The 13665-nt window shown below is 40.0% G+C and overlaps 1 protein-coding gene and 1 pseudogene across 2 annotated transcripts in view; both read left to right on the top strand.

The window, feature by feature from the left end:
* COLGALT2 (collagen beta(1-O)galactosyltransferase 2) overlaps positions 1 to 13665 on the top strand; it is a 138999-nt gene that overhangs the window by 10083 nt on the left and 115251 nt on the right. The gene's annotated exons all lie outside the window — the stretch shown is intronic.
* LOC122753376 lies at positions 8678 to 9474 on the top strand (annotated as a pseudogene).

The raw sequence follows: 13665 nt of genomic DNA, 5'->3' as shown, positions 1-13665 counted from the left end.
CAAATGGAGTCAGGAAGAGTTGAATAAACTAAACACCAATTCAATGAATTTATTTATACTTCTAGTTACGCTGGCACTTTTGCTCATTTGTTTAACTGCCTTCATAGGGATATTGTAAAATCTATTCTCTTTTTCCTTTGAAAAAGCCACTTTGAAATACAATTTATCATTTTGCCACAGCCCTTCACAATGACTTAGTATGATACCATGACCCACCCTTTAGGGACCTGAATTGTCAATAAAGGAATACTCTTAAAGAGTAACTGACAAAGTCATGGAATTTTAGGTTTTGGAAGTGGAAGAGAGTTTAACGAACATCTAATTCAATCCTTTCATTTTATAGATGAGGAAAATGAGGCCCAAGATAGGTTGAATGATATTCCCACAGTTACCCAAAGAGCAGCAGCAGAAGTAGCCAAGTTCAGGTCTTCAGACATCAAATTTGGGGTTCTTTCCACATCTAGCCTATTAGTGACACACATCAGCTTCATGGACTGGAGCCATAACAAATACAAGGCTCTCTTATTGGAAGCAGACCTATGACCAAGGTCTAAGCCCCATTTCTTTCTTTTTCTTTCTTTCCTTCTTTCTTTCTTTCCTTCCTTCCTTCCTTCCTTCCTTCCTTCCTTCCTTCCTTCCTTCCTTCCTTCCTTCCTTCCTTCCTTCCTTCCTTCCTTCCTTCCTTCCTTCCTTCCTTCTTTCTTTCTTTCTTTCTTTCTTTCTTTCTTTCTTTCTTTCTTTCTTTCTTTTGCGGGGCAATGAGGGTTAAGTGACTTGCTCAGTGTCACACAGCTAGTAAGTGTCAGGTATCTGAGGCTGGATTTGAATTCAGGTCCTCCTGAATCCAGGGCTGGTGCTTTATCCACTGTGCCACCTAGCCGCCCCTAAGCCCCATTTCTTATCCTCATTCTGGCTAAGTTTTCTCTATGTGTGTGTGTATGTGTGTGCCTCCCTATTTATTTCAGTTGAAGACATGTATCTGCAATTAATATCACATAGGTTACTACTGAGATGAGCAGCCAGCCTTCAAGCGGTAATAGCTTTTAAGAACTACCAAGCAGGGCTAGCAGCCAGCCAATGACATAGTGATGGATGGATCAGGATCATGTTACTACCTCTTAAGCTACCCAGTCTCCTGCTAGGGAAGTTGTTTCAAACTTTAAAAAGGTAAAAACAAATCTCCTCACTGTAAATAATCATCAATAGGCCACGCTGAATCTAAACAGAGAGACTGTAAAGTCACTCTCTGGAATTGCTATTGCTCGGAACCTGGGAAGGCCCAGACTTTGTGGTTTTGGCCTTAGCTGAGTCCCTTGTGTGAATCACAGCTGTGAATTGGGCTGGGTGAGAGGGTGGAATGTTTATTTTCTTCTACGTGCTATACTGTGATCCCTTACAAACTTTAAGTTTTGTCACTTACCTTGCCAATGTGGAATTGAGGGCTCTGAAATGTTTTCCCACTCATAGTGGTGCCATTCACTATTTCTACAGTTTTGTTCTATAGGTTAAAAGGAAAAAAAAGGAAAAGGGAAAAATATTATGTCAAACCTATGTCAAATCTGACAGTAAGTTAGACTGTCCTATTACCTTAGCCTTATTGAGGCCCATTGAAAACTTCCCCCTGTCCCCTAGTCCTCCAACATATGTCTGGCAATTAATTCTCATAGCTGCTTTGAAGGTGTAAGACTCAAAAACATTAGACTTAATGGTAAACAGTGCTCCTTGGTGTATACTCACCAGTGATATGGCACCATGTGTGGTACCAGCAAGCTGGTTCTAAGGGAATTTAGAAAGGCAGTTAGATAGAGTGAATAGCACACTGGGTTTAGAATAAGAAAGCCCTAGATTCCAATCCAGCCCCTTTAACTTAACCTAGTGTATGACCATGGAAAAATTGGTTAGCCTCTTTTAGCCTCAGTTTCCCCATCCCTAAAATCAGGCTAATGAAGGCCATTGTACTTACCTTGCAAGGGTATTGTGAAGTCTAAATTTGATGCTGTATATAAAGCATTATACAAATGCCTGCCATTATTATTTTCAGAAGTGCCTATTTTTCTTGGTAGGTGGATTGTCCCAGATTTCCTCTCCCATCTCTAATTGACTCTGAGTCATGGTCTTCTGAGGGATGACAGCAGGGTTGGAAGAGAAAACTCCCTTTAAAAGAGACTTCAGTGCCTCTGTTGCCAAAAGGGCCCTTGGAGCAGACCATACCAAAAGGACATTTGTTAGGCATTGGGCCAGTTATTCATTTCACTTGAGGACTCAGTCAACGAGCATTGACTTCTATATACCTAGTGCTGTGCTGAGCATTGGGAGACACTAAGAAAGGCAAAAACACTGTCCCTGTCCTCAGAGAGCTCCCATTCTAAAGAGGGGAAACAATATGCAAACAATTCTGTACAAAGAAATGGTATACAAGATTAACTGGAGATGATGATGAGCTCTGAAGTTTCTTGGAGCTAAGCTTCTGTGTTTTTGATTCACAGGAGGAGGAAGAGGAGGAGGAAGAGAATGGGGAGTCTCTTCTACCAGTTCCTTCCCCTTTCTATGAGGGTAGATTAAGATTCTTAGTGTAATGGGATGAGATATTGATCCTGGTTCATGGAGATTCAGTGGCCATCCATTGATGATATCATCCCTGAAAGTTGCTTGAGGTTAGAAACTTTCTCTGTTAGGTACTACGAAAACCTCAGCTCTTCCAAGGAGCCTTGAAAAGCTTCTCATGAGCCTCTCCAGAGGGTAGAATTTAAATCAGGAGGTTGCGAATATTTGGCAGATATTTATATATCTGAGGCATCTCCAACAGGCAGGAAGTTCCTTATTCTCCCCAGTAGAATGCCTTTCAGTTGGCCATTATCGATAGTAAGTCTCCTGCATTACAGTGATTATGGCTCAGACCAGCCAAGATTTTGCAAAGCTGCTGTCCAAGTAGGACCTGACATTTTTGTATCATCATGACACCATCAAATTAGTTACTTTATTATGTGTAGACCCCATGTCCCAACTCTTCCCCTGACAAAGAAGTCTTTCGGTTATGTTTGGGAAGTTCCTTGCATGCGACATGCAGGACAGGACCACAGGACCTGTTTATAAAGTTGATGGAATCCTGGAAACAGAACTAGATTTGTCATCGAAAAACCTAACTTTGGATCTTGGCTGAAGGGATGAATTAAATGGCCTCTAAGATGATGTCCAACGCGACATCTCAAGAAACCCTTGATTTCACTTAGATGGTCATAATCTACACAACAGCTAGCAGATGATACCATTTAAAAAATACCAAGGATGACTCCCCTACTAGTTCTTGACTTTGTTAGACATCATATTTCATTGGTTGCATTTGAGGGACTTACCTGAGTGTTGGTTTTGAGGCCACAGCTCTGGGATAACGAATAGTGAATTTTCAAAGGGAACACTTATTTTGTTTTTTAGTGATCTTAACAGTTCAGTTAAATTTGACAAACATTTATTAAGCACCCAGCAAGGACAAGGCACTATGCTGAGCCAGACTGGTTTCATGAGCCATTTTTACATGGAGCAGTTAGTCATTGAGAGGACCTAAAAATTAATCAGATACAATTTGAAAATATAAGTTAAGCACCTGATGTGTGGCAGGAAGTGTACCAGGTGATGGGGATATGAAAGCAAAAATGAATCAGTCCCTGACCTTATAGAACTCACATCTTACTCAAAGGAACAACAGGCACACTGAGAAAATATGTTTTATATATAAGTGTGTGTGTGTGTGTGTATACATATATGTATGCATGTGGATAGATAGATGGATGGATGGATGGATGGATGGATGAATAGGAAGGAACAAAGAAAGAAAGAAAGAAAGAAAGAAAGAAAGAAAGAAAGAAAGAAAGAAAGAAAGAAAGAAAAAAAGAAAGATAGATAGATAGATATACATACATGCATATATAGTGGGCAGATAAATGGTGCCAGGCCCAAAGTCAGGAAGACTTATCTTCCTGAGTTCAAATCTGGCCTCAGACACTTAATAGCTCTGTGACCTTGGGAAAGTCATTTAACTTTGTTGCTTCAGTTTCCTGATCTGTAAAATGAGTTGGAGAAGGAAATGGCAAACCCCTCTATTACCTTTGCCAAGCAAATTCCAAATGAGGTCATGAAGAGTCAGACACAACTGAACAACAACAATGATTATATATATATATATATATATATATATATATATATATATATATATACATATATATATATGTGTGTGTGTGTGTGTATATATATGTATATGTATGTATGTGTGTGTGTATGTGTGTGTGTGTATATATATATATATATATGAGAGAGAGAAAGAGAGAAAAGAGTGGAGGTAACTAGGTGGTTCAGTGGATAGAGTGCTGGCCTTCAAATGCAGCCTCAGGAATTCATTAGCTGGATGATCTTGGGCAAATCACTTAACCTCCGTTTGCCTTAATCCACTGGAAAAAGACATGGCAAACCACTCCAGTATCTTTACCAAGAAAAACCCATGGACAGTATTGGTATTGGTATTCTATGTTCCATGGGGTTCACAAAAGTCAGACACAACTGAAAAACAATATATTAGGGAGCAAAGGGTATAAGGAAGAAAGCCAAATAAAGTGTTTTAGGAAAAATTAAGTACACTAACAACTGGAGAAGATTGGGAAGGCTTCACAAAAGAATTCATACCTACGGGGAATATTGAAAGACAATAAAAGGTTAAAGGTGAAAATGAGGATGCAGTAGTATTTCTATGACTATTTTTGAATAAATGGGATATTTCACTTTGTATTGGATTTACCTGTATGACCAGCAACAGTAACACAGAAAGTCTGAATTCAAAGATATAAATATTTTAATTTTAGTTAATTTTATTGAATAATTCCAAATTATTTTCCATAATTGTTGAACTAATTCTCAGCTCCACCAACAGTGCATTAGTGTCCCTGCCATCCCACAGCCCCTCCAACATTTACTATTCACATGCTATTCACATTTTTTATCATCTTTGCCAATTTGGTGGCCATGAGGTGAAGCTTTAGAATTGTTTTTATTTGCATTTCTATCATTAGAAAAAATGGAGCACTTTTTATATAGTTGATATCACTTTTCTTTTTTTGAAAACTGTCTTCATATCCTTTGACCATTTCTCTATTAGGAATTCTAGCCATCTTTTCACATTCCCCTCCTTCATTGACTCATGTTGCAATTGCTCTGTGTTCCCTGAATTTGACATCTCCACGTAGTCATACAGGAGTACCATGAGGCATACCGACTGCTTCTGATTCCTTTGATAACAACTTATTCATCTTCTGTACCTTCCAAGATCCTTAATTTCCTTCAAAGATCTGCTTAGGTACCAGTTCTTCTTTGCTACCTTCCCTGGTCTCCCAACTGAAAGCTCCCTTTTTTTCCCTTAAATAATCTTTAAAACGTCTTTTCTTGAGTCTTCTATCTTACCAGCCACCATCTCATGTGTCCCTTCCCTCACACAGCCTCATTTCATTAAACAGCTGTCTAGAGTTAGTACTTTTACTTCCTTAACAGCCCCTTTGCTCTTCAATATTGGTTCTAAGTGCTTTGCAACCAACAACACTTGGGGGTTTTTGGAAGGGAGAGTTATGAATTGACCCTGAAGCCTTCCTTTGTGCATTTAATGTGGCTCAGGTGAGAGGAAAATCAATAATTTGTCACTTTACTAGAAGTTAATACTTATCTGTGTCTTTTGTGTAGGAAAATTCCAATTTAGGAGTGGAGTAAGAGTCAGTGCTCTCACCTGTGGGTCTAGAGTATTCCTTCATAGGAACCTGTTCAGGCCCACTCTGGCCTGATTTCAGGGGTGTGCTGGAGCAAGAGCCTATAGGCTTGGAGCCCATTGGTAAATGTTCAGTGTGAGCATTTACACCTTGGAAATAAACAAACTACAGTGAGGGCTTGGCTTCATTTATTATTTCTGTTGATTCCCTAGACTTAAGTGATGGAAAAAGTGTTGATTCTATAGATTAAACTTAAAAGTGTGTCATCTATACATTTTTTCTTTTCTTAAAATTTATTTTACTTTTAATTTATGGAATAAAATGAGCACTTCCATAACATAATATAAAACAAAAAATGATTGCAAATGAAACTGCAAATATATTATATACAACTTACTATTTCTTATAAATATATAATAAAGGTATTGTAATTTTTTTCTTCTTTTCCCTTTTTTCCCCCTCCCTCCCCCCCCCCCGCCCTAGGGATGGCTACCATTAGATACAACTAGGCATATATACACACATACATACATATATATGTAAAGTTATTCTATACATTTTTCTTAGACAGTCAGTTGTTAAACATTTACAAGCACACCCCTGCCAGATTTTGACTCCACTGATGCTTGTTTTTCTTTAAGTTTCCTCCTTCTCTGACACCTATAAGTCAGCCTTGTGCTGGAGGCTGGCACTCTCCCTGGGATTGGATAGTAAGTGCCTGGTGCATCTCTTGGCTACAGTTCTGATCTCACATAGAGGCTGAGCCAGCCCCAAGTCTTTACCAGTTAGGAATTAAAATGCAATTTCCTTGGATAGTCATAACATTTCATTTTAAAATTACACTTCGATTATGTTGTTACATGCTGATCTTTTTTTTAAACTTGGACCTTGTGAACGCCCCATGAAAATCCCATTACAACTACTTGGGATTTCTTCCTGCAATAAAGCCTTTGGTGGGGAAAGTTGAAGCTTAAATGCTAACTTCTTCATCCCTAACCCTAGGGTGGTGCTGGTGTTTTTTTTTCCTATTTGATTAAAATACTTTGGGAAATTTTACATTGTATATTGTGACAAGCCTCTGCACAGATTTCCAAAAATCATTTAAAGGCTTTTGAAAAACAAAATGTGTGTATGTGTATAGTGTGTATACATATGTATGCGTATATGTACACATACATATGTATACACACGTATATTGCTCATCCTTGCTTTTGTATTTTCTTTTTTGATAAAGTGCCATGACATTTCTCTGGGGATAAAGCTTTTGCCACTACTTAAAATGGCTTTGCATGTTAGCTTCTTCTGTTTCTCAATTTGAATAGATAGTGCTGCCTTTGTCCTGTAGTCTTGACATAGCATCAAAGTCTTGTGGGGACATCAAAGACTCCTTGGAGCCTTCTTTTCTTTCCCAGAATGCAAGCCCAAGGGTATTATCTGCAGGTGTCTATGGGGTTATGGCTCCATCTTCATGCCCAGTTTCTCCCTCCAGGCCCCTCATCTAAGAAGATATTGTTCTCATGATTTTTGCATAGTCTCTGTCTCTTTCTTTCCTTCCTTCCTTCCTTCCTTCCTTCCTTCCTTCCTTCCTTCCTTCCTTCCTTCCTTCCTTCCTTCCTTCCTTCCTTCCTTTCTTTCTTTCTTTCCTTCTTTCTTTTTCTTCCTTCCTTTCTTTCCTTCCTTCTTTATTTGTTCCTTCCTTCCTTTCTTTTTCTTTCTTTTTTCTTTTCCTCTGTGTCTGACTCTATCTCTCTGTTTCTCTGTCTCTGTTTTTTTTCTCTGTTTCTTTTTCTGTCTCTGTCTTTTTATCTTTCTCTCTCTCTCTAAATCCTGCTGTCTCTGTCTCTGTTGCTCTGTCTTTCTCTCTCCCTCCCTCCCTCTCTCTAATAATGGCTTGAAGTTCTAAAGCCTCTCAAAGGACCTGTGGAAACTTTGGTGGTGAAATCAGGTGCTGACAAAACCTTTTGTATCTACAAATATTTCAAAAGAATAGTGTGTTGGCTTGATTAAGTGGTGAACCAAGGAACAGGAGAAAATTCTTTAAAAGCAGAACTGTACCAAGGGCAGGGTAACGTGAGCTTTGTCTCAGAGTACAGAAATTTTGAGGGTGTCAACAGCACATGTTTAGCACACAGAAACAGTGAGTTTAGCATCCAGTTAGCAAGAATATTTAGCTAAAACAAGAATCTACCAGATGATGCTCTTCCCTCTTAGGGAAGTTCTATCCCATGTAAGTTCTTATGAACTTCTTAAGATTTCTACTTCCTAGGGCCATGGTGAGAAGGAAGAAGGAACTATAGGCAGCATCCTGGGGTCTCTTCCTCTAGTAGGGCCTTATGACTCAAGGTCTGAAATATTGACCTCCCCACCTCCCAAACAAGGTTTTAATTTTAGGGTTAGGGTTTTGTTACTGTTCTTCATGCTATGCCATTTTAGTAAATGTCTTTGCTATGAGCTAAGTTCATCTACTGCCTGGCTGTTAAATGTGAATGCATTTATGATGGCTTATGAGTTCTATTTTAGGACTGCAGGCCTATAGAATACCTGGAACCTTGGGTGGTCATCCTCCAAGTGACCAAACTGGAGAATAGAAGTCAGGAAAGTAGTCCCAGAGGAACTGCAACACTTACCAAAGTCTATATTCTTCCTCAGAGAAAGCAAGATTACATGGCTTCCAGCCCTGCTGGTTCTAATCTTGACTAGGCCACCTTCTTTTCCTGCTATCAGTCATTCCAGTTTGTTTGCTTGTTTGTTTGTTTTTCCCAAACTGGAGCTTTCCTGGATCTCTCAGCCTGATTGGTACTGAATAAACCATCAACAAGTATTTGTCACCCTCCCCGACCCCAGTTAGACGCGGGCTGGCGGAAGGGCAGACGGGCGGGCGCTGCTGGCCTTGTTGTGCTGCGTCTGCCCCGGCCTGTGCGTCCCCTGGCCCCACCATGGAGCCCGGGCCCCCAGCCATCCTCGAGGGCTGGTTTCGGGAGACGTGCAGCCTGTGACCCGGCCAGGCCATGTACCTGCAGGTGGACGAGCTCCTCCACCAGCAGCGCTCCCGCTACCAGAAGATCCTGGTATTCCGCATTAAGACCTACAACAACATCCTGGTGCTAGATGGAGTCATCCAGTACACACAGAGGGATGAATTCTCATACCATGAGATAATTGCCAACCTGCCCCTCTGCAGCCATCTCAGCCCACGAAAGGTGCTCCTCATTGGTTGTGGGGACGGGGCGTCCTTCAGGAGGTGATGAAGCATCCATGCATGCAGTCTGTGGTTCAGTGCAGTGTGAGATGGACGAGGATGTGATTCAGGTCTCTAAGAAGTATTTGTCGGGCCTGGCTGTGGGCTACTCCAGTCCCAAGCTAACCTTGCACATTCGAGGTGTATTTGAATACATGCAACAGAACCAGGACGCTTTCGATATCATTATCACCGACTCCTCGGACCCCATGGGTCCTACCAAGAGTTTGTTCAAAGAGTCATTACCAGCTGATGAAGACAACGCTGAGAGATGACGGCATCCTCTGCTGTCAGGGTGAGTGCCAATGGTTACATCTGGACCTCATCAAGGAGATGCGTCTCTTCTACAAGTCCAAACTCTCCTGGGTTTACTCTTTTATCTCCTTATGTGCAAACCTTGTGAGGGCCATACACAAACTCTCACTCAGGGCGCTGGTGAAAAGGATAGTACCTGGGCCATTAGGAAGCACCATACCTGACAGAGCTATTAAATAATGGTCCAAGAAACTTCACTTGCTGTGCAAGGAAGGCATTGGATAGAGCATGTACACATCACCTGCAACAAACTAAGTGCTTAGGCTGGGTGGGTAGTGGGGCAGGGGAGGTGACCCTTGGCTCTATATATCTTCCCAATCCTCCTTGCTCCCTCCCACATACACTAAATCCAAGTTTACCATAGAGATGAATTCAACACTCTAGGACCCAGACTTATCTACAAACTGCCCAGCTCCACAGGAAAATAGTCCTTCCTTTCTTTGCCCTAAATCATTCATCTACTGCCACTTTTCTCTTCCTGTCTGTCATTCTCACATTCATTCTCCTCCCATATTCAGTAATTGCTCCAAAAATCAGATTTTATATATCCTGGGGCTGATGTTCTTACTATTGACTTGTTAGTTGATATTCATGGGCTATGGACCAATCACCTTATTACCACCATTAGGGAAAAGTTGATTGTCAGGAGATTACTGTCATCAGAGGTCCGACTATTTCATGTAGATAGCCAATACAACAGTTAATGGCCATGGGCAAATTAAAAATTGTGGACTCCAGGTTAAGAACCTCTGTTCTAATCCAATCCCTCTTTAACAGATAAAGAAATTGAGGGAAAAAGAGATTAAATAACTCTAATACAGGTATTTAGTAGAAGATCTGGAACTGGCAACTGGGTCTCTCAACTCCTAATTCAGTGTTTTTTTATACGATGCTGTGATGTTATTCAAATGTCAAATGTCTCCATCCTTAAAAAACCTTCACCTGACCCTGCCTTCCCCTCAAACTATCTTCCTAAATCTTCCCTCCCTTTTACTGCCAAACTCCTAGAAAGAATTGTTCATATTCACATTGTCTCTATTTTCGCTCACTTCTGAACTCTTTGTAATCTGGCTTCTGCACCCACCTCTCTACCCAAACTACTCTCTCCTATGACCCCTTAACTGCTACATCTAATGACTTTTTTCTTCATCTACTTTGTCCTTTCTTTAGCTTTTGACATAATCAGTATTCCTCAGTCTAGAATCTGAAACATTTTATAATCTGACATCTAACTACATTTTCAGACTTATTACATATTATTCTCATACCTACTCCAAGTTTCTGCCAAACAGTGCTATTCCCAAATTCAGAATGCTCTCTCTTGCCTTTGTGCCTTTACACTGGCTGCCTCATCCCCATCCTCAGAATGCACTGCCTCCACATCTCCACCACCCAGAATCCTGCTCTTTTGTCAAGGCTCAGGAGTTAACGGCTTCTTGTATGGAATCTTCACGGAACTTCTTGTCCCCACTCTGAATTGTTAATTTCAAATTACTTCATATCTTTGTATATGTTGTGTTTGTCCTTTGTTCTCGAAGAGGACCATGACATCAGGAGGTGATATCATGACTTGCATTGAATTGAAGTGAGGGAGAATCATGTACGGTCACCAACCTCACTCTCCTCCAGAGCCATTGGGATCCAGTGGCAAGATATACATCAGGAAGACTAGAGATGGCCACAGATGTTTAAGGCAGTTGGAGTTAAGTGATTTGCCCAGGGTCACACAACTAGTAGCATCAAATGTCTGAGGCTGGATTTGAACTCAGGTCCACCCAATTTCAGGGCCAGTGCTCTATCCACTGCATCACCCAGCTGACCCTTTGTTCATGTAGCATTCCCCTCAATAGACTATAAGCACCTTGAGGGCAAAGACTATTTTGTTTTTGTTTGTATCCCCCAGGCACAATCATTGCAGATGTGAGGCACTTAATAACTGTTTGTTGAATTGAATTGAAATCAGAAGGAAAAAAGAGATCCATTTTGGAGGCCAGGTGTGAATCTTGGTGAATCCTGGATAACTGAATAGAATTCTCCATACCGAAATAGTTTTTGCTGGCAGTTCACATCTAGGTATGAGAAACATCCTGCCTGATTCATGAAGCACACACACTAGCCACCAGCATTTCATTCCCAAAATATACTCAGATTTAATCACGTTAACTTGTGAGTCTCAACTTACATATATATTTGTCTGCCACACAGCAGAGTCATTGTAAGGCCTCTGTCAGTGCTCTAGACAGCCAACTCTTAGGTAACTCTGATTTCTAGCATAATGCCCTCTTTGGCTACATTTAATTTTCCATTTACTAGCTAGCACCTTGGACAGACACATATAGAACTTCCTCCATAAAGCCGATGTGTTTATGTTAATAATATTCTCTCTCATTCCACCTTCCATATATAACTCTGACACTAAGGCTTTGTCCTTATGAGCAAGTTCAGGGATCATAGATTGAGAGCTGAAAAGAACCATACAAGCCATCAGTTCCAACTTCCTTAATTTCCATGAGGAAAATGAAATGGTTAAGTGACTTTCCCGGGTTATACAGCTAATAAATGTCTAAAGTAGGATTTGAACCCAGGTTTTACTGATTCCAAGTATAGTGCCTCTTTGTGGAAATAATAGAAGTAGAATGTGGTATATTTATATTTCCATTTTTCTTTTAATGTATATTCTTTGACTAGAAGGAACTTTGAATACTTGGGGTTTTTTAACTTTGAATACTTTGATTTTCATAATAATTGTAATTCAGTTTATCTTAATATTCAGGTTGACAGTATTTGAAGACTTGCTTTTTCTTTACTATGAAGTTTCCTTACATTAGAATTGACTTTGAATGTTTCATTCCTGAGTAAAACCATTGCTTTTAAAAAGAAGAAAGGCAAAGCCTTAATTTTCCTAGAAACAGGATGGTAACAGAAATAGGGAAACCAACAAACATTCAGCCTAGAGTCAGAGAACACGGGTCCTCCCTCACCCTGGCTTTGCCATTTATTTACTCTTTGACCTTAAGTGAATCACAATGTTGGGAGGCTAAGGTTCCTCAGCCACAACAAGGGGATTTAGAGGGAATGAGCAGGGTCCCTCCTTAGCTCCTAGATTCTATTCTATGATTCTATAACTCCTTGAATATAAACATCAAATCTGATAATATTGTCAATGGCTAAATGGTAAAGAACCATGTATTATCCATAAGGAGAGCAGGAGGCTGGGGACACCACCCAGCCTTTAATGGTAAGAATACTGATCATAATCTATCTCTAGAACCATGTGATCAATGTAGAGCCTTACATATGCCCAAGGATGGCAAATGTATTCAAGGACGGCCAGTGGTTCTCAAACTTTTTGGTCCCTATGAGCTTTTATGTGGATTTTTTCTATCATATTTACCAAATTAGAAATTTAAAGTCTTGGTTTTATTATGAAAAACAGTTCTATAACTTCAGGACCCTCTGAATAAGTCGTGGAGATTCTAAGGGGTCCTTGGACCACACTTTGAGAAACCCTGAGGTGGGTTATTATGAAGAAAATTTCTCTGTGCTAGTCACACATCAAAGGTGATGGACAATGGATGGACCAATGAACTAACAGATTAGGTAACATTTGAGCAAAAACAGTCACCTGAAAGGCTAAACACTTGTGTGGCTCAACTACAAAGCTGGAAGTGTCAGGAAAGAAGCCATTTTGTTATTCAGTGGGTTTATAGTTGCATCATTTTGAGAGATAACAGATTCAGATATCCATACTAATTATATAGTATATGCCTATATTTTACAGAGGCAGTGTGATACATCCAAGTTCTTGATTAGTATGCACAAGGAGTCCCAAGAAGTGATTGCATTATTTGAATTCATACTGTGTATTTCCATTGAACTGGAACCAATGATCTTATTTTGCACAGTTCTAGCTTCAAATGGTGTTAGTTAAAACAACTTCATGAGATTCATTATTCACACAGATCAGGGCCTACCTGTATATAGTAGAAAGGTCACCTGGCTTTAAATCCCAGGGCTGACATCTATGAGCCCTGGGATTCTGAACAAGACATTTCACTTCACTGACCATCATTTTCTTTATCTAGAAAATGGGATAACACTTATTTTTCCTAATTTCAGCATTGTTAGAATAAAATAAGATAATGCATATAAAGAACTTTGTAACCATAAATGCTAGATAAATTTTAATTATTTAAATTCTAATCTATGGTTATGGCATCTTATATGTAGCATAATAAGGATAGAGACTGGACATGGGATTTCCTTCATATAGGAAGGTCCCAGGAATGGAAACCTTCTATGCTGATGCAGGTCAATACTGACTCTGAAATTCAGAGTCTTAGCTGCCTATAGTATTGAGAGATTAAGTGA

Source organism: Dromiciops gliroides, chromosome 4 (assembly GCF_019393635.1).
Source record: "Dromiciops gliroides isolate mDroGli1 chromosome 4, mDroGli1.pri, whole genome shotgun sequence".
NCBI lineage: Eukaryota > Metazoa > Chordata > Mammalia > Microbiotheria > Microbiotheriidae > Dromiciops > Dromiciops gliroides.
This window is presented reverse-complemented; position numbering and strand designations above follow the sequence as displayed.